Source organism: Pseudonaja textilis, chromosome 4 (genome assembly GCF_049901715.1).
Source record: "Pseudonaja textilis isolate UNSWEBS1 chromosome 4, rPseTex1.2, whole genome shotgun sequence".
Classification (NCBI taxonomy): Eukaryota; Metazoa; Chordata; class Lepidosauria; order Squamata; family Elapidae; genus Pseudonaja; species Pseudonaja textilis.
The window spans coordinates 74230304-74252756 of record NC_141993.1 but is presented as its reverse complement, the minus strand read 5'-3'; the positions used below and the strand labels follow the sequence as shown (position 1 = coordinate 74252756).

Sequence of the window (22453 nt, the reverse complement as noted above, 5' to 3'; positions counted from 1 at the left end):
TACAGTTTATTTTTATCTGCTTCTTTAGGCCTAAATTGGCTCCATGAACAACTTACCTGTCAGGAAGAACAGCTATTTCCAGGTGACACAAATCTTACCTCTTGAAGCCAATTCCTAGAAGAATCTCTATAATTATCTCCCCAACGGCACAGAATATAGCCATTGTTTCTTATCAACTGCAAGGAGCTCAATTGTGGGTAGAAATTGGGATTTCCAACTGGTGTGAGCACGCAAATGACCATTTTCATTTGGAAATGATAGGTTTTGTATAAGTAGAAACATTCAGAACTATTGTAGGGGCATTAATAGAAAGCAGATAAAACTACATTTCCCAGGAAATCAGCAAAAGCAACAAAAACATGACTGTTGCACAGATTTTATTGAGACATCACTTTAGGGCTATTACATTTGGAATGCAAAAAATTTGGATTATTACTAGCTGTCAGCAAAGAGTTAGTGAATTTCTTTTCTGCTATCTAGCACTGCTAGAAATGTATAGGGAAGAAGATGTTGAAGTGTCTTGGAACACAAGAAAAAATTATGTTAAAGATGTGTGTGGAGTAGAAAGCACAAAAAAGAGGGAACGTTGAAATCATAACTGTGAATAAAAAAGAGATATTGCTGTAAAAAGATTGAGAGAAAAATACTTACAATACATATATAGAAAAAATAATTTCAAAAGTGCTGTCAGAACAAAGAACAGTTAAAATTTAAAAAAATGAGAGGGAATGTTGAGAGATTTTGGTAGAATTTTGTTTTAATGTTTTGGATATGGATGAGCAATGTTAAAAAAGGATCTCCCACAGAGTGTTTGGAATTAAAAGTTTAAAAAAGTTTAAAACTGCAGTAAAGGAATGCACTGAGCAGGCATTAAGACAAATTTATCTGATGTCACCTCAGATGTTGAATGTATTTATTGATAAATATATGAGGAACAGCAGGATGTTGTTTAGGAATGTGAATGCATGTATATTTTGTAGGATGATGTCATTAAAATCATGAAGGTGTAAATCCAAATGATTTGCAAGAAATGATTATATGATATAATGAGGTTACTATATGAAAAATAATATCAAAGAAGATAGTTGTGCTTCTTAGGGAAATGCAATGGTCTGTAGTGAGTAATGAATCTTTCCTGAAAGAAAGAAATAACTGTGTATAAGAGGTGCTTCTGACCATTTTGTTGTATGAAAGAATAAGATGTATTTTCAACTAGTGTGCAGATACAATTTTTGTTTGGAGCTCAAATGGGACTTTTAAACAAGGTGTAATTTAAATTCTAAAAGAACATATTTTCCTCCCATTACAGTAGAACCTCTAATCATGAACCCTTCTGACCATGACCAAATCAGGTTCCAACGAAAACATTCACAACTTTTTTGAATCTGATAATGAACACATACTCAGGTGGTGATCAAATCTGTCCATGGCCGATTTCCCCTTCTGCATTATTTTTTTTGGAAGCACCAAATTTCCTGTTGTGGGAATAATGGGGGAATAAGGTTTGGGTCATGACCAAATTGGGTTGTGACCAAAGTTATGGAACAAATTATGGTCATGACCATAATAGAGGTTCTTATTGTATGTTTTTTTCACAATTAAACACATATTTGGATATGCATCTTCCCTGGGTTTGACAGAGACAGAGTTTTTTTTTTTCCCCAAGCCAGCTAGATATCTAAACCAAGTAGCAATTCCCAAATTCAGAAGAACTATAATCTTGGCAATATTTAATGGCCCCTGAACAGTTGAGCAGAACAAAATATCATTGAACAAAGATACTGTCTCTGTAGTAAAAAAGTTCTAAAAAGATTAACCAAAGTTTTGTTACGTTGCTCCCATTAAGATGTCCAGCTGCAGCTAATCATACTCCATGTTGTCATATTTCAGGTCACCTACATACATTTTATTTGTAGTTGTTATCCAACCACTATGGTTTTATTTCTCTTAACATTGCTTTCTTTCTTTTACTATTTGCAAAACAATCTCTACTTTGACCACTCCAATTATAATTATTTGATTTTTTTTTTGTGGTTTTTATTTGCTGCCTCTTAATTTTTCCCCCTTCAGTTTCTTGAGCTGGTCAATGACTATAATACAATACTACTAGTTTTTCTGATATGATTGACTGACAAACCCAATGTTTTCCTATACTCTTTTACAATATGTTTATTGAATGATTTCCTCTCCAAGTCTCTTCTATCTTTAGGTAATAGCATTTCAGAGTAATGTGCCAGCTTATGTGCTAGATCATCTTGAAGAAAAGTCTCTACATGGTTACAAAGTGTTGACACCAACTTGATGGCACATAATCAATCAACCTGTCAGTTGAGTATCAGCTTATCACTTCTGTAACATGAATGCTTGGTCCTCCTTACATTTTGCCTGCTTATGTGCAAAACATAATTGCTTCAATCATTCAAGCACTAATGCTTTTCAAAGCTATTTTTTCTCCATTGACTGGAAGTACAAGGGTATTTTCAAGTTTATAATTCTCCATCTCTGGCTATTTTGAATGATGATTACAACTCATAATAGAGAGAGAACAATGCATAAATTTTCTGTGTGTGCTTCGTTTCTCTGTGAGAAGATCCTTTGGAATAAAAAGCATATCCATGTGCATAAAGATACTTAGCATTTTGATGATCTATGCTGATTCCTATGGATTATATGCAGCTGAACCTGGAATTTAAAAGCAGAACAACAGATTATATATATTAAAAACTTTTTGTATACTTGTAAAAAGTGTGAAGCAGTCCAAGGATCTCCTTGTCTAAAGCTTGTTCTTTTTTAAAAAAAAACACGTCACAATGTTTGTTCTGATGGTGTGATGCTGTTTTTTCTTACTTCATAGTTGATTGCCATGAAATAGGGCAATAAAATGCTAAAATAATGAGATATGAGGAAGTTGTATAACATTACACAGAAGGAGAAGTTGACATACAATCATTATTTTGCATGGCAGGAGTACAAGAAATCACCTCATATCAAGTCTGTTGTCTACATTAATTGATAGTCGCAGAATTTCAGAGTAGAGTGTTCTCCAACCCACACTGGAGACTAAACTCGCATCCTTTGGTATATAAAACTGTCCTATTGCCTTGCCATTGAGTTATGATAGTACCATCTTCTTGCTAACATGCAATTTCATCGTAATAGCACTCTTAGATCATATTTCTCAATTGGTAGATCTCTCAATGTGGCTGAAAGAAGCATTGGAGCCTTTAGAGGCTTGCTATGACAAATCTGGAAGGCATTCTGTGAATAAAATTGCCTGCCCTAGTTCTCATATCACTTATTAGGATGGTTCCTAAAGAATCATCCAGGGAACTGTCTGATCACTTTGTATGGAATCTTTTCAGATTATGTCCTATGAAGCAGTGGTGGGATTCAATTTTTTTTACTACCGGTTCTGTGGGTGTGGCTTATTTGGTGGACATGGCTTAGAGTCACGTGATTGGGTGGGCGTGTCTTGGTGGCCATGAGACTGGGGTGGTCATATGACTGTGTGGGCATGGCTTGGTGGTCAGGTGACTGGGTGGGTGTGGCCAACTCAATGTCACTCATGTCAAGAGATGCCTCACCTGGCCCCTCCCCTCCCAGCCATTCCTTGTCACACCCAGCCTCAACATATCTATAGTTCTGAAAAATGTTGTTCACCTTTTGTTGACTTTATTATCTACGTATTATAGATGTACTTTCATGGACCACTGAAAGGAGGATATGGTTCACATGCTTTGCCCAAGAGGGTGATAGGCAACAGGCTTTCACTGGGCTTCCAGAAAGCGGGGGGTGTATTTTCCAAAGCACCAGAAGGCAAACAGTGTATTTTCCAAAGCAGGATGGAAACTGGACATAGAGAGAAGCAACCTAAAAGGAAGGAGAAATTTCCTGACAGTGAGAACAATTAACCAGTGGAACTGCTTGCCACCAGAAGTACTGGCTGCTCCAACACTGGAAGCTTTTAACAAGAGACTGGACAGCCATAGAGTTCTGCCTGCCCTCCCCATGCCCACCATTTCCCCAAAAAGTTGAGCGAGCTCTCTGGCTCCTGCAAATTGCAGCCCCATAACTAGCTTTTTGACCCCCCTCCCAGTCCATGCAGCCTTTGGCCCTTGCTTGGCAACTTGGTGAACCTGGCAGCATTGAGCTGTGCCGGCCTGGCCCTAACAGTGGGAAGCATGGGATCCCACACCACCACTGGAGCTGGTTTCCAGCCGGACTTTTGCTTTGCTTTCCCTTTCTTTTTCGCACACCGACGAGATCAAAGGACTGAACTTCACCCGGCGGGGTTCATCCACAGCACACCCGAGCTTGGCTGCCTCCCAAACCGCCCCCAGTTATTTCTTCTGTCTCAAACTGTAGCAAGAAACAAAGCTTTCCCAAAAAACAACCACCTGGCACTGCTGGCGGCTGCTTCCTTCCTCCTTCCCAACCCCAACCCGAACCACCAACCCCAAAGGAAGGGAAAACCCATCCTTTTTGGACACCACCTGCCTTGCAAAAAATACAGCTCCAACAGTCCATCCTACCCACCCACCCCATACACACACCCATGCCCGAAGTGATGCCAAGCGGGGGCGAAGCAAGGAAAGGGGCTGCAAAGAGAGATGGAGAGAGGGTGTAGGGAAAGCTGAGCGGAAGAAAGTTGCGGGGGGGGGAGTTGAGGAAGAAGGGAGAAAGTTTAAGAAAACAGAAGCTTGGAAAAGCAGAGCAAGGGACATGCAAACATGTCCCCCCTCTTTTTCCCCCCCAAAAGCGAAATGAGAGGAAACTGCTAAAGAAACTGATTCAAATCTTGTCCAAGTTTGAGGGAAGAGGTCTCGGTGTGCGTGCACGCACGTGTGTATGTGTGTGTGTGTGTTTTCCTCCCTTTCCCTCCTTCTCAGCCACTCAACTGCACAGCAGCAACCACAGTGCCGAACACCCTGGCTTCTCCATGATCAACCTTTTCAGAGTCTTTCAGGATGCGGAGGGTAGCAGCTTTGTTTGGGCTCTTTTCTCTCCCTTTTTCCCTTTCCCCCTCCTTCCCTCCCTCCCCCCCCCCCTCTATAAGTAGTAGGTACAAACTATTGCTGGGTTAATTTAGGTACTTAACTGACAGAAGGGCCTCAGTGTAAAAGCTAGTTATGAGGCTACAAATTGTATTTTGTGCATCACAGAAGATTGCAGTTTCTTATCAGATAGTAATATTTCCATACATGAGAAGATACTTAAGAATGTGATGAACCAGATTCAGATAGCTTGGGATGAAATTGATGTTTTTAGACTTGATTTTAGCAAGTACAGGCCCTCTGTACTTGACTCATTATTGGTTGTGATGAACCAGTGCATAAATCTTATAATGTGATAGTTAGTAAACAATAGATTTAAGCTCATTTTTCAGTATGCAGAGGCCATATTGAAAGTTTTCCAGCATGGAAAAATGATATTCCAAATGTTGTTGATGCTACTGCATTTCAGAAAAAGTATTCTCAAACATCTTCTGAAGGAATTATTCAATTATAGTTCAAGTTTAAGGTGACATGTTAAAATGTATCTGTTTTCTTGTAAACATTATAGTTGGTACAATTTAACAGTCCAACTATGCAGTTTGTTGTTGTTGCCGCCATTTGCCATTATAGTGAGGTTTATGGTTTTTAGTGTTATTCACTATATTACAGGTGTAATCCAATGCACTTCAGCCAAGGTTGTTCTACACTATGAGGTCTAGAAAGCAAGCATGATGACACTTGTGCTCATTAATTTTTATGAGCATATTCAAATGATATGAGCCAAGGCTAATACCTAGAAAATTAGGCAACTGGGGTTGGAAGAAGAGTGTATGGTATTTCCAATCCACCATTCTAAAGATTTTTCCCATGGAATCTGCAGATTGTGTGCACATTTCAATTATTCTTCCTTTTCCCAAGGGGGAAAATATATTAGGGGTTTCTATTCCCCAATTTTGCTCTTGAAAAATAATACCAAATTGATGGAACATCTTTTATTATTTTAGTATTATTATTTTGTACAGTTAACTGTATGTGTTTTTCTGATATTTACATACCTGATTTGCATTACATAAATTTGTTTTACCTTAATTAGAGGCTTCACAACAAACCATGTTGTTCACTGAAAGAGATGTTTTTAAAATATAAAAATAAAAAAAAATTATTACAAAAAAAAGGGTTGGCAAAACACATTTCCTTAAACAGTACTATTTTTAATTGCCATCTTATGCAGATCTCTTTTTACATTAATGGATTACTTGCCAATAATTATTCTTGGTTACTGTACTTTGAGAATGATGACTCCAAATCTTTACTTCAGGGGTGGGATTCTGCCGGTTCAGACCGGTTCACTAGAACTGGTTGTTATGATTCTCCATAATTCGGAGAATCAATAAATCGGGCCTCTGGCTGGCCCCGCCTCTGTCCGCCCACTTCTCTGCTCCCTGCTCAGTCAGTCCCTATTGCGCATGCACAACATCATGTGAATGCTCAACATGCCTGCAGCCTCCTTTTGCCCGCCTGGCCAGCCATTGCTGCCTGCCTTTTGCTGCGATCCTGCCCCATGTAATGATCTCCCTGGGTGAGTGCAAGCCCCAGTCGCCTTTCTCCCACCACTTGCCTTTTCTTTCACCCTTTCCCTCCCCACCACCACTTGCATTTTGCCATTGCTGCCGGTCGCCTTTCCCCACTACCACCCACCTACCACCACTTGCCTTCTGCTGGGGAACACTTGGAGAGGCTGCTGTTGGCTCCAACCAGGTCAGCGGCTGCTTAACTCACCTGCTGTTCCAGCTGGGAGAGCGAGGGAGCCTCTCCCAAGGGCAAAAAGTTTGCAAGTCCCCCTCCCTTCAGAAGGGCTTCTGTGCAGCAGAGAAGCAGTCTGGTTGAATCCTGCTTTTCTCTGCTGCCCGGGAGCTGTTTCTGATGGGAGGCTTGCAAACTTTTAGTTCCCTCACTTCCCCAGCAAGAGCAGGTGAGAGAAGGAACCCAGAGTCGACACAACTCACGAGCCTCTCCACTGTTCCTTCCAGCTGGGAGAGCGAAGGAGCCTCTCCCAAGAGCAAAAAGCTTGCAAGTCTCCCTCCCTTCAGAATGGTTCCAGTGCAGCAGAAAAGCAGTGCAAGCTTTCCTAAAGGGGGATCAAGCAGGAGAATCCCCCCCTCTCATGAAGGGAGGCATGTAAGTATTACTGCCTGCCACGCAGTAAAGCTGAAAAAATATTTTTATATAGATTGTTCTGACTATCAATTGGTATAATAATAGGCAAAGGATAGGCAGGGGCACAACTTGAGCAACTTGAGGCTATTCCCACCCCGCCCCATGCATGCTTCATCTTGAAATAACTTTAGCTGAATTTCACCAAGGATGGGTGCCCAGGGGTTTAGATGTAATCTGACACAAACGCGCAGCGTATCGCACTATTCACAGCCAGCTGCTCTTCCAATCATCTGAAGCAGGGCGTGTAAATGCAAAGGAAACACCAAAGAGTGTGAAGGCAATCACCAGCCATAGGATCATAAGTTGTTCTGCCATCAGTCAAACTGCATATTTTCCTTATAGGCAGCTTTCCTTTTCCCTCCTGTCCAAGCCGGGTCAGACATTACTTCCTGAACTCACAAAGTTGCTGCCTTTGGCCCTTCAGCCCCATCCCAACTCAGCCGAGTCTGCACCTGCCTGGAGTGAAGCCGGACTCTTTGAGCTCTCTTGCTCACTGCCAATCCCCACTGGAGCCTCCCCACAGGCTTGGGTGATCTCAATCCTTTGCATGGAGCTGGCAGCATGGTGTGGTGGTGACAGCTATGGCAGTGAAGCAGAGGGCAGGAGGTGGCTTGCAAGACAGCTCTTCCTGGTGGGGGTGGGTGGGACTTGACTTAGGTAAGGGATAAGTAGGCAAAGCAAAACCAGCCAGCCTGCCTGGCTATCAATTCAGCCATGCTGGCTGGGAAAGAAGAGAACATGCTCTTTCTCCCCCTAGTGCTGCCGTGGCTGGATCCAGATGGGGGAATGTACCCTCCCCCTCCAGGGAATGCATCACCATCACTGCCGCCGCCTCCACCCAAGCTGCCACTGCCACTTCTCTGGGAAGGAAGGAGAAGCCGCCACTGCCACTTCTCCGGGAAGGAAGGAAGGAAGCAGGTGGAGGCAGACAGGTCCACTGCCTCTGCCTGCTTCCTTTCATTTTGCTGCTGCCACCACTACCACCGCCCACAGAGGCACTGTACTTTGGGGGGGCTTGCAGGGCGTGCTCCACTGCCTCACTGCCACCACATGCCTCCTCTTCTTTTTCCTGCTGTCTGCTGTTTTCTGGAGCTTGTAGGATCATTTGGTTCATCCCAGACCAGTATGTGTGTGTGAGAGTGTGTGTGTGTGTGTGTGAGAGAGAGAGGGAGAGAGAGAGAGAGGGAAAGAGGGAAAGAAAGAAAAAGAAAGAGAAAGGGAGAGAGAGAGAGAGAGAAAAAGAAAAAAGAAAGAAAGAAAGAAAGAAAGAAAGAAAGAAAGAAAGAAAGAAAGAAAGAAAGAAAGAAAGAAAGAAAGAAAGAAAGAAAGAAAGAGAAGGAGAGAGGAGAAAGTGAATGAGATATATGGATGGATAGATAAATACATGGAAGAAGGGAGGGAGGGAGGGAGAGAGAGAAAAAGGGAGAGGAAGGAAGGACACAAACCCTGATTTCAGAATACTCTATGAAGCAGCACAGCAACCTAGGGCTGGCCTGCAAGGGATCTTGGAGGTCATCTAGTCCAACCCCCTGCTCCGGCAGGAGACCCTTGCAGAATCATAGAATAGCAGAATTAAAAGGGTGTGTGTGTTTGTGTAATGTATTTCAGGTGGATCTCCTAGCTTTAGAAGGAGAGAGGGAAGAAAGAAGGGAAGGGTTATCCTGCAAAGGATCTCGGAAGTCATCTAGTCCAACCCCCTGCTCCAGGAGATTCTTACAGAATGAAAGAATAACAGAGTTAGAAGGGAGTGTGTGTGTGTTTGTGTGTGTGTGTGTGTGTGCATGGCTGTCAAAACTCCAATAACAGGTCAAGTAGCTCTGGAGAGATCAGTCATAAATTAGAACACTTGCTAAGCAACCGTCATTAGGAGCACTTGGTTTGCTAGTCACATGGCCACATGGTCACGCCCACCCAGTCACATGGCCACCAAGCCATGCCCACTTGGTCACATGACCACCAAGCCATGCCCACCCAGTCACATGACCACAGGCCACACCCACAAATTAAGCCATGCCCACAGAACCAGTTGTTACAAAATTTGAATCCCAGCCCTGCTTTACCTGTTGGAGAGCCAACATTGTATCTTCTAAAGCGATATCACAACTCAAACTCCATATTTTATCAACTTGTGTCCAGTACCAAACACTGGGCTGTATTCTGATAGCAGAACACAAGTTTAATCCCCACGTTTTTTTGTCACTGCAGTTAATAGCAGAGGTTTATGCTTTTTTTTACAGTTCTGTTAGATTCCTAGGCAAATGCACAACACAGAGTATAAGGTTTCACACATACCAGGAGCTACCTCTTCCCTACTGGGCCTAAGAGCCTGCCAGCTGGGGGAATTGGTCTGTTCTATTTTTGCTGAGAAGACAAAGGAAGCCTTGCCATGAAAGAAATTAAAATCATTCCTGTTTCAGCTAGCAATTGACAGTTTAAGTGGGATACCTATATTTAAAATTTGCTGCCTAAGTCAATCACCTCATTCTACTGGATGGAAGCCTGGCTCTCTATGTAAAACAACAACCTCGTTAATTTTCTTTCTTTCTTCCTCTCCCACTCTTTTCCCCTATTTAATATTTATCCATCTTTAGGGTTTTTTTTCCTGCTTTTCTCATGACTAGAATTTGTACTTTCCCCCCATGTTCTCTGGCTTATTAGTTTCTCCATGTTGCTCTCAGTCTCTTATTGCACATACATGGACATAAAAATGACTTCATTTGTATTCTAACAATTGACAACCCAATTTATTCTGACTTGCCAATTCATGTCAAATCCTTCAATATGAAGGCGTATCAGACAGCCAGTTCTTTTAAAAGAACAAATTTAAATGCAGGCAGGCAAATATTCCATCATATCAGCAGCATTTACAAATTCCTCAATGATCTTTCAACAAATTTCCCATATTTGCTTTTAGAAACAAAATCCTTGCTTCCTACCCAGCTGTCTTAAAAAAAAAAATACAATTACAGCTATTGGGGGGGGGGAGCAAAATATGATTTTACATTGACTGACTACTAGGGTAAGGTAGGGAAGATGACCTTGAGAAGCACCATTAACTAAGCAAAAGGGGCCAAACATTTTTTTTTCAAATCCAGAGCAATGAGATAATGTTTGAGAATGGCTCAGGCAGATGCCCCCCTAATTCAATGGAGCATAAGAAAGGGGAGTTGATGCACTACAATCAGACCTATATAAGTTTTTTTGTTGTAGCCAATATTTCTAGTCTCTTTCTTGTGGATTTGACTTCTTAGTGAGGCTGTTGTTTTTAGCTTAAAGGTGCTTTTTAAAAAGGCAACTGGACTATTTTTTTTTCCCTTTGAGGAACACATTTAGCTTCTTAACCAAGAAGATTCATTGGTTATGGCAAGATGGTTGGGGTGAGGGAAGGATTAGTTCTGACAGGATGGTGGGAGTGAGGTTGGAAGGATCACATCTCTTTGCAGTCATCTGTTCATTAGCATTCTCCCTGAGAGCTCTTGAGGCCAGTTGGGGATTGCTATTGTTACCCTTTAGAGACAGTCCAGACAAAAGGCACAACCATAAGTACCAGCTGTATCTTTATTGTAAAGACACATTAACAGAATTTTGCAAGATTGAAAACATTTCTCCCTTCCTTTCCTTTTGTTCTCTGGAAAACTGGGATGGTTTTCTGAAATGCTTCTCATACCTGCTCTCCTTCTGTAGGTTGAGAAATCTTTCTCATGCCATTGTCTAGTCTGCAGCTTTTCCTCCTATCTCCTATGATCATTATCACAGCAGCATGTCAAATTTTTCAACTTTCAATTTCCAAATATTAGGGGTGTTCAAAAATTGTGACATGCCTTGGGGATTGTAAAGATATTTTGGTTACTTTAATATAATTTAGATGTGCTTGGTAAGTAACTACATAAATATCATAACTTCTTTAACATTTTGTTTGTTTTATTATACCATTACAATTATATGGTTAGATATAATAGTGTAATTTCAATTGCCCAGGCCTTTTAAGGATCTCTGTGCCATAATATTGCATATTTGGGACTATTGTTCATGAAAACATTAAATCACAGAATTGCACCACTTAAATCCTTTCCTCTCCAAATAAAAGTCTAAATTGATAAGTAATGCAGATGCATTATATTGCCAGAAACAGAGTAGGACTGAAAGGTGGAAAATTTATGAGAAAGAGCAAGAGTCAATATTATTAGAAAAGCTGCACTTCCCACCATCACATTAATACGATGCAGCGACAATTAGAAAACTTAATTTAAAAATAAATTGCACCTATCAAAATTTACTAATGGAAGACATATTGCTTTTGATTTAAATATTTTTATGCTAATTCTAATAAAGTAGATGAAATGAAGACTACTGGGTGTGAGCCGCTGGCCTTTCTCCATGCTCTAAAAGTTTGAAACATGATACCTAGTTCACGTAACTTTATTCCATAGATGCTCTTTTTCAAAACACTCAACCTACCTTCCCTCAGCTTTGTGGTGAGTTTCAGTAGCCCTTTTACATGCTGAATTTCCCATGATCTCATCTTATTCAATATAGATTAATAAATGCTTACTCCACAAAAAGTTTTCAATAGAATGTAAGCTTGTGCTTTAGTCTCCTGCTGAAAATGCTTGTGATACAATCAATTCATTCTAGTTCTGTGTTTAACGTGAGGAAGCCAGCAAAGGATTAAGATTTAGCTATAATTCTGAGTTGTTATACATGAAATATCTGTAATTTTTTAACCTTCCAAATCTGCCTGAAGGGAGAAAAAAGCTGAAAACAGAGACAATGCACTGTCGAGGAAACAAAGGTTCCTGGACAACATCTGAAAAGTGTGAAGGGCTAACAGATTTCAATACACCCATCACTCATGCTTCTTGGAAAGTGTGGAACTCTATTACTGGGAGGTTTTAGCAGATAAGGGAGGTCAGCTTAGCAACCTGCTGTCAAAAGTAATGAGGAACAAATTGTTCACATGCAGTCAATGGCCAAAGCTACTGTAAATGTAACCTCTGCAAAAGAGGCAAATGGGACTCTTCTAATATCAGTAGAGCCTCTCTGACATCACTGTTCTTATCCAGCTGATGGACTTTCCTCCTGTCAAGCAACAGTATCAGCAAGATCTACAATGCTTTTTATAAGCCATATATTTTTGTGTCATTTCTACACAAAACTTCAATTTGCACATTTCAAGAGAATTATTACATTGGGAATAGTTACAACCCACTATTGTTATTCAGTGAACCTAAAAAGGCGTACCAACCATAAATGCCAATGCAACCGCTTAACAATGTCAGGTTCTGGAAACAGGTTCTGGAAAGAAAGTATACTCAATAGGATGCAGCATTGTTGATCCCTTCTCCACCCATGTATATTCAACAGTGTTGCTTTTGTTCACAATAATATTCTTACTAACTGAGCTTAGTTATTTTCTTGCAGACTTTTCATTAACCAATTAGGTACCATGCTAGCAAAAAAATGATAAACAGAGATTAACACCAGGATTAATAACAGACCAAGCAATAAATAATACTCCAATCAAAGAATTATCAACTCAGACAAACAATCAAACAGTAAACAACAGCCTAACCAAGTAACTATCAATAACACTCCCACTCCCTCCAATATAAACAGAAAGAAAATCCTGCTCCCTCCTAGTACTGATGATGTTACCTAGTTGGAAGTCCATGAAAACAACCATGCTCAGAGAACACCAAGAACTCCCTGAACTACAAATATTCACTTCTATTGGTATCCCTACTAAAGATTATATGGTAAACTACCAAGATATGAATAGTGAATAATGTAGTATTTCAGAGGAATTGCAGATGTTTGATGCAGTAAAGCACTTGGAATATTGCTATTTTTTTCAAAGCAATATCTATATTTATCATCCATTCATCCATCCATCTACCTACCTACCTACTACCAACCTATGTATCCAAAGAACAAATTCATATTTCTCCATATATACCTGTATATTCCTGTCTGGAATCACCCAGAAAAATACATGGCAAATGATTTGAACCTCACCTGCTTTATACCAAGTGCAGATGCTGTCTTGGGGTGCAAGGCTGGCATAGATAATACATCTGTGGAATTTCAAAAGAAATAAGTTGTGTGAAATCTATCAAAAACATCTCAAGGGACTCCCAATCATTCTTAATTAGTCTGATTTCTTCTAGTTTTTGAACTGTTTGGGTTTTAAGGAACATAAAAACATCTTTGGAGAATCTGTAATAAGATTTCCAATTTTTAAATTGAAAGTTTCTGCTAAATATCACATTGTAACAAATCAGACTAAAAGCATGAATAATTTAAGCAAGTTTCTTGCACAAAATCAGTAATTGTTCATTAGGTTGTGTTCACTGAATGTTTACCAATACTATATAAACACTAAAATCCAGATGAATTATTCACTATTGTATTCTTATCTATTGTTTTTGTACCTTCTTATATTTCTATTGCCTATTTTATTACAATAGTTCTGTCCCACTGATTCAGTCATAAATGGATACATTTCTTAATGAGCATTAATATTTCCTTTAATCTTTATAATTCAAGCCTTGCTCCATTCAGTTGCTTTCCTCACACAAACAAAAAATAATGCAGCTTTTAAAATTTAATCCCTATATCACAGTGGTGAGTTTTTATTAATATGTAGCAGCAATAATTTTCCAATTTGAATTGCTTTCTTCCTACTCATCTGCTTGGTTGAACTTTAGTGGTAAGCTAGAGGATAGAGCTTGGTAATCACATGGGTATTCTTCAAACCAGATTTAAGGTTTTTAAAGATGATGGTCTTGGTATAGAACCAATAAACCCAAATAACTGGCACAGAATCAGTATATTGTAACATCCCATGATAACTTGGTTCTTCTGGTTTCATGTCTAAGTCAAACTTTAGAGTGCCAGAATGAAGCCACCTTCTTGGCTTTCTCATTGGCCAAAAATAAATCATTATCGGTTCATGTTTCTGGTTGTAGCCAATATATCAGTAGATGACCGGGCTCTATGTCTCTCCACATTCACATAGTGTGTTGTTATCTGCTAAGAATATACACTTGAGCAAATTGGTTTTACATTTAGGCAACTTGCAATCTATTCAGAGATCACTTGATCACTTGGTTTCCAAAGGCAGACACCCATCTAAAGCATGTAATAAGAGGCCAGTCTGGATGTAATTAGCGAATGGAATGCAAATTGGTATGAAGCCTTCTTGGACTGTTGAAAGGACTCTCCAGTCTACAACACACCCTTTCAACAGTTCCAAGAAGGCTCCACATCAATTTGCACCACTCAGGTGACTCTGATGACAGAAATAAAGCTCCAGGTGACCTTAATGACCTGCTAAAAGAATGCAAATGACCAGTTGTCTGCAAGAAGCATAAATCCACCACCCAGTCAGAGCTGAAGAAGCTTCTTTGATGAGAAATGTCTTCAATGGAAAAACAGAAAGTCCAGTTGCCTCTTGTAAAAGCACCCTTGGGGCAACCATGACCTGGATGACTAAGAATCTCCACAGACTTATAGGGACATTTTTGAGGTATTTTGTAAGGTATAGGTCATTAGATATATAGGTAAACATCTAATTCCCACAGCACCATTTTATGCCTAATATTTATCCATGTAGTAGGACTGTACTGCTATTATCCTTCACTTTGTTCCTGTTACCTTTTGCTCTTGGTATCTTATATTTATCACTTTGTTGATTGTATTTTGTGATTTATGATTGTATCTTATGATTTAGGATTATTTTGTTGTTTATATATATGGTGAGAGCTTATGCTTGTATGTACACTATATGTTTATATGTACACTGAAAGCTTATGCACCAAAGACAAATTCCTTGTTTGTCCAATCACACTTGGCCAATAAAGAATTCCATTCCATTCCATCCCATCCCATCCCCAGTTGAAAGGCAAGTGTCCTGTTTAATGTTCAGTAATAATTTGTTACTCGTTCCTGGTAAACTAACAGTAATTACTCATTAATCATCATTAATAAGATGATTGTTTGACATCTTCAAACCAAGAGATAAAATATTAACTTTATTCTATGTCTATTTTGGAGATAGAAAGAGAAATAACATTACAGGCAGTCCTCATTTTGTGATGACCCCATTCGGTGACCATTGACAGTTACAGTGATGATGAAAAAGAAACCAGTTTGTAAAGCAATGAAAAACTGAAGTAAGATGGTAAACATAGCCACTGTTACATTTAGTGATTGATTTGCTTAATGACTGAATCGACAGTTCTAATTGTGGTCACTAAATGAAGATTACCTGCATAGATATTCAGTTTAATAAATATTTCAAATAAGTTAACTTTTATTTTCTTCATAAATATCCCATGTGTTGCAAAATTGCTACTCCATCATAATTTTGCAACTTTCTTCTTCCTGCAATTTAGTTCGTTCAAGTGCTAATAATAATTTATAAAGCAGTGGTAGGAACATATATCCCTATATAGTCTACCCCATGTTTTCAGTTTACACTGCTGAAATTAGTTGGCAAAATGACTACTTCGGGGTGATATAATTTCAAAGGAGTCCAACATTACCTTTGTATGCACTCTGCATATTTTTCTTTAGGAAGGAGGGAAAAGTATAAAGAAATGAATTCTTTATGCTTCTTGCTAATCACCTAATTAATTTCCTGCTTTAGGTAATCCCCTTTTTAACAGCTTTACTCTTTGAACAAAACTGTAAGGATCATTTTCTTATCAGTTTGCAAATATTATAATTGTTTAATAGGTGCCTTGTGAGCTCTGTCTCTCTTTGTGTAATAAACTCTTAGATGCCACTACATAAATTAACATAGATCACATTAAATTAAGTCTAAAATTGTTGTTGCCTCATAGCAACTTTGGAAGCTGCTCTGAAGTGTGTGTGTGTGTGTGTGTGTGTGTGTGTGTGTGTGTGTAGAACACCTTTACAGTTTTGACAGGTATTTAAACATTGTCTTCTCAATGCTATTGTGGTCATGATGATCATAAAAACAAAATTAAACAGTGGCAAGATAGAAAGATAAATACTGGAGGATAGGTAGAAAACCTTTAAAAGAATGAGTTTCACTATCAAATTCCACTGTAAATATATTTATTTGAAAGTTGCTTGTTTTAATAAAAAATAGCTTGGCTAAAAGGGAAAAAATGAAAGAATAAAAAATAAAATCCATAGTAAAACATTATTTTCATTGAGCCAACTTACGATAGCTAGTATGTGATCCCTTAAAATCTCTTCACCACAAAAAAACTGTAAACAAAGCCAAATGGCTAAAAATCAAGCCAATTCCATATTTAGTTATACACTATTCCAGAAACTGAATTTGTTCCCTTCAATTTTGAAAAATTTTAATGGAAGAATCACCACATAAAATGCTGGCAAACTATATTTGTTATATAAGATAAGTTCTGTGCATTTCTGGTGCAGAATTTAGCTAATTTTCTTCTGTTTTTCTGTTTTTTCCTTTTTCCTTCTCCTTTTAAAGGATAGGCAGTATTATTGGGTAGGAAGGAATAGGCATCTTGGGCAGCCAGTTTTGCATATCATAAAACAGACTGCAGATTATTCATTTAATTTATGGTTTTTTCATACTTTATTCCCTGGGATGTCTCAAAAATTTTCCCAGCTAGGTATCAACCATAGGTAATCCTGTATCTAGAAAAATCTGTAAAAATCTGTAACTCTAAAAAGAATAAAGTTATGGGAAGAGAATACTGTAATATTTTGTGCAGAAAACTTTTCCTTTCCTTTCCAGCATTTACCTGCTAAATTGTCTTCCCCCAATTGTTTACTATTGGAGAGAGCAAGGATACTTGGATGTTGACATTGACACTATGAGAGAGATTAACAGAGTTTATGCATATAGAGAGATTAGTAGTTTAAAGAATAAAGGAGCTACAATCTAAGCAGATTGACACATATCCATAGAAGGAATAAAGTTATTCAGTTTTGTAGTGTATCTGTAACAGCACAAGGAGGACTGGATTTGAATATTTATCTGAGTGTGTGCTGTCATAGATAGAGGTCAAATATGAAAGTGATGAAATATGCAACATAATTTCATAACACATAGTCAGGCTGCTTGCATCAGGCTGTGAATACATTAAAAAAAGAGTCTGCATGATGATATCATCATCTGGATGTTGTCATTTTGAAACTCACTTGATTGGCTGCAGATGGCTATATTTTCCACAAGGCTTTCTTTCCAATGAAGAAAAAGCACTGTACACATTCCTCAGAAGCAACCATAATTAGTTGTGCATTATTAAACGCCTTGGAAAAGAAAAGGAAGATTTCAATTTCATATTTTGGTCATTAATGTAATTGCTAATTTTAAGAGTTACAGCATTCGATATGCATCTGGTCTGAGATCACTTTGAAGTAATAGATACTTCTAGCAATGAAAAGCAAATTGAAGATAAAATGGAGGATGTAAATAATGGAAGAAATCACAGAAACTTTCTGAATGGCAAAGATTTCTGCAGACACCAAACTCTGACACTGTTGATTTCCAGAGGTTTCATTTTATTTCATAACATGTATATGGCTTTATGCAGTAAAGTTTTCTGTATATGGCTTTATGCAGTTTAAACTTCAAGCTGAACATACTAATTATAACTTAAAAGGTAGTTTTCTTTAACACTTGATTTCTGATACAATGTGATATTGACTATTGAATTTAGATTCAGTCATGTATCATTCAGGACAACAACATTTCTGTATTTCCAAAACTCATAGTTTTCCCCTTAAAATGGAGTCCAGATCACAAGATATTTGAAATCTTATCAGATATATGAGCTATTCAACCAAATTCAGCAAACATTATATAAGAATATGGAATGGACTAGATACACACAATTATGAAAAAAACTATGTATTTTTAAAGATAGTGGCACAGTATTCATATTGATTAATTAAATCCTATTTAGGCATTAAGAAACTCTCAGGATCAAGGCATCACTACCAGTTAATATACATCAACAGGATGGATGGATGGATGGATGGAAAGACAGACAGACAGGTGACAGAATGTTATGGTAGTTCTCTTCTTTTCTCTGAAGCTGATCCCAGTTGGTGTTGGGTAGGAACTTCATTCCTTAGGCCTCTCCAATGTGGGGTGCCTCTAATTTTATTCTCTCCCCACCTTTTTTTCAATATCTACACGAAACTCTTGGTGAAGTCATCTGCTGGTTTGAGATTCATATTCTTGGTATGCTGATGATACCCAATCATATCTTTAAAGCCCTAATCATCCAAGTGAGAACACCAGAGGTCTGTCCTAATAGCATGAAGCTAGGTGGAATTGGATGAGGAATAACCAACTCTGAGTCAATTCTAAAAGATTGAGTAGCTGTGGATGTTTGGATCACACAAATCTGAGATATTCCATCTTTGATCTTGGATGGGGGCAGGGGACACTCCTCTCTTCAAGATTGGATGACAGAGAATTCAAAATGCACACTATGAATCACTCATAAAGGCTAGCGAAAGCATTGAGGATATGTCAAGTCCCGCATAAATATTTATATTGTAAAGAAATGCTAACCTGAATGAAAGTATATTGCATCTATTTTCTTCTATTATGCTTCTAAGGATTTCCTGCAATACATTTATTAAGAGAAAAGGAAGCATGTAAGGTTGAGTGTTTGTCAGCAAGTCAGAAAGGCAATGAGCATGACCAACAAAATAGCCTTATAAGTGGTTGATAAATGAATCTTGCACTGTTTTGTGTTTGAACAAATTATAAATATTGTAACCCAGACTTGAGAAAAAGCTAGAAAAAGTAGTGAATTATTCAAAACATATTAAGGAAGATCAACAATGAGAAATGGGCAGTAACCTTATGGGAGACAAGATACACACGCAGATGCATATATATACATATACATACATAGACACACACACACACACACACACACACACACACACACACACACATATATAAACAGACACAGATGCACAGTGAATCCTGCTGGACTTTTTATCTGTCTGTCTGTCTATCTATCTATCTATCTATCTATCTATCTATCTATCTATCTATCTATCTATCTATCTATCTATCTACTCTATCTATGCTATCTCTTGTTCTCTATATCTATCATCTTTCTCTCCCTCTCTCTCTCTCTCTCTCCAATCTATCATCCGTTCGTCCATCCCTCCCTCCCTCCCTCCGAGCAGGATTCAGATGTGGAAAACTTCAGGGGGATAGAGGGAAGGGTTGCAAATGCCACTTTTTGTACAATATCTTTTAACCCCCATGTTTTGGCTAAAAAGCTGCCAAGGACTAACAAGTGATTTGCAGATAATGCTTTAGACACTAAGAGATTATTCCAGAATATGCTGATTAGATTGCAAAGTAGCCAGAATTTCCAATAGCTAGAATTTATGGACAGGCTGTTGCTTTAATACTTTAGGAATCACCACATAATCCTGGGACTGAATGAAATAATGACATGAGCCAATTGTTTATTCCTGGAAGTTATTTCATATCAACAAGTACAGTATTGTGTTTATATTGTATATGCATATCTACTTAAAAGGAGGAATTATGAATTCTGTTTGACCTTCAAATTCACTTGAAGGCTGAAAATATTTATTGAAACACACTCTATCAGATATTAACAGCACCAAGAAGCCCAAAGAAGCTATGAAAAATTTAAGCTTGAAACATCAGATTAGCATAGGATTCTCTACTAAAATATTATACCACCAAAGAAATTGATCACTCTGATTGAAAGATGACAAGAACTTTTTAGACAGAAGGGTAAGGAGGAAGGGACAATTTGAAATTTCTTCCATTTTGCAAAGAAAATTCTAAGCTTAGTCTTGTTAACTTCTTGTCTTTCTCCTCTTTTACACTGTATCTTCTATCCACATGACCAAAAACCAATCTTCTAGAAGTGGAAAGCATTATTATTTGCTTGAACTGTGATGGCACAGTGGTTAAAATACAGTATTGCAGGCTGATATTGCTCACTGTCAGGAGTTCAATCCTGAACAACTCAGGGTTGACTTATCCGTCCATTCTTCCAAAGCAGAGGTGGCATTTAGCAGGTTCTGACCCATTCTGGAGAACTGGTAGTGGGAATTTTGAGTAGTTTGGAGAACTGGCAAATACCACCTCTGGCTGGCCCCGCCCCCATCTATTCTCTGCCTTCTGAGTCCCAGCTGATTGGGTGGGTCTTCTTTTGTTGCCCTGGACAGGAGAATGGAGCTGGAAAGCAGGTTAGTGAGGTGGGAAAGGAATGGGATTTTGCAGTAACTTGCCCCTGGAGTGGGGTGGGAACGGAGATTTTACAGTATCCTTCCCCTGCCATGCCCACCAAGCCACGCTCACCAAGCCACACCACGCCTGCCAAACCACGCCCACAGAACCAGTAGTAAAAAAATTTGAATCCCACCACTATTCCGAAGTTGGTAAAATAGGGACCCCAATTGTTGGGGGCAATATGCTACTCTGTAAACTGCTTAGAGAAGACTGTAAAAACCTATGAAGTAGTATATAAGTCTAAATGCTATTGCTACTTAAATTCAGGAAAGAGTAGCGAAATTAGATCTGGAAGTAAGGGAGGGGTTAAACTAAGTAAAGTTTTTATTTTTAAGTTTTGCTTTGGCTGCCCCCCTCCCCTTTTTTAATAATAATAATAATAATAGGGGTATTATGTCACTAAATCTGAGAATCTATTAATTCAGTGCCATCTCTTTGATCTTAAACATCTTCTGTCTATAGACTTATCCTGATTTCCTACTCATCTCTATACTGGGAGAATAGTATCTGCAAGTCCATCTGGGGGTAATGAAAGCATCTGTAAAACAGCAAGGCAAACCAGTGCCAGATATAAGAACCAGAATGTGAGTATTCATCAGCATTTTCAGTGGGTGGCGAGTCTGACTTGTCAGTTTAAATTACAATCAGCCATGCAAAATATATTTTATAGCATATACAACCAATATGTGTGCTTTTATACATCCTGTCCATTTTTCTGAAGGTCCCAGCAAAGATTTTGTATTTAATAAATATCTGGAAATAAAAAGCTTTATGTAGCTTTTTTTTAGTCTGTATATCTGTGAGTGCTGCAGTGAATATTTCTTCTGCATTGTGTCCAATTATTCTGATTCTCACTGACAGAAAACAAATTGCTTTCAAATGGCTAGCCAGGCTATAGTTAAATGCCTCCTATGAAATATGTATATACGTGTTCAGGTATTAGAAGTGTCTCTAAAAAAAACCCAATTGAATTCAGTGGATTAAGAATCACAAAACAGATTGATTCTAAAATGAAATAGGCTCAGCAGCAGCTGCATGTATGTGTGGGTATATGTTTGTGTATGTATATACACACATACATACGCACACTCACACACACAAAACACACGCAAGCCCAATAGAGCAAAAGATGACTTGCTAGGTAGCTTTGAGAGGAACACATGGTCTATACAGACAATTATACCAGACAAACATGTTTTACCTTTCCTCATCTTTGCTCAGTTGCTAAGCAATGTGGAAAAAACAGACAGGTTTAATTAGGTCTATACCCTGAATGACCCAGCTAGTATAAATGTATAATGCACAAAAAAATTAACACTTAATTTGTACTTTCTTCAAGGGTTTCCACTACATTTTTAAGCATAGTTACATAATCTATATCTCAGGGGCTGCCTGAGGCTCACCAGTATGCCCCAATTGTTCTCCAAATTCTTAGAAAACTCTCTCCTCCACACACACATACTCTTGTCTTGCCTTCTTCCTATGTGCTGTACATACAGGTGACTGCAATGGAGCCTGCCATTATGGTCACATGTTGTGAGAGCCATTAAGCAAGACAGTCTCACTTAATGGCCCCCACTTCCTGCTTTCCCTGATGTGCTGGTAAAATGCTGCACAGGATTCTTTGGGGAAGGAGAATAGACTGCTTTATTGACGGGCCGCTTGGTGCAATACAAGAAGCAGCTGCCATTTTCTGAGCAACCACAATTCAATGTAGCTGCTTGGAAAATGGTGGCTGCTTCCAGGACCAGCAAAACGTAATCCATACCTAACCCAAGTTCTGGAAATCTTTGAAAGGTAATTGAGGAAGGTGTGGGAGCTGGTGGAATGGGAAGCAGGTCCAAGGCCTGCAGGGATCTGGTGTGCAGGGATCAGGGGAGACAAGATTCTAAGTAGCTTTGAGGAGGAAAGGAATTCCATCATAACTTTGAATGGCTGCTAAGTGACCAGTCATAAGTTGAGGACTACCTGTATGCCACTGATG

General features: G+C 38.8%; 1 long non-coding RNA gene across 1 annotated transcript in view; it reads right to left on the bottom strand.

The window, feature by feature from the left end:
• Nucleotides 1–364: 364 nt before the first annotated feature.
• LOC148125890 (uncharacterized) overlaps nt 365–22453 on the bottom strand; it is a 53839-nt gene continuing 31750 nt past the window's right edge. Inside the window, exons 4-9 of the long non-coding RNA XR_015743617.1 lie at nt 21671–21693; nt 18748–18800; nt 17364–17474; nt 13227–13285; nt 12457–12506; nt 365–2682 (exon numbers count right to left, since the gene is read on the bottom strand). This is a non-coding gene — a long non-coding RNA (uncharacterized LOC148125890). The remainder of the gene's footprint in view (nt 2683–12456; nt 12507–13226; nt 13286–17363; nt 17475–18747; nt 18801–21670; nt 21694–22453) is intronic.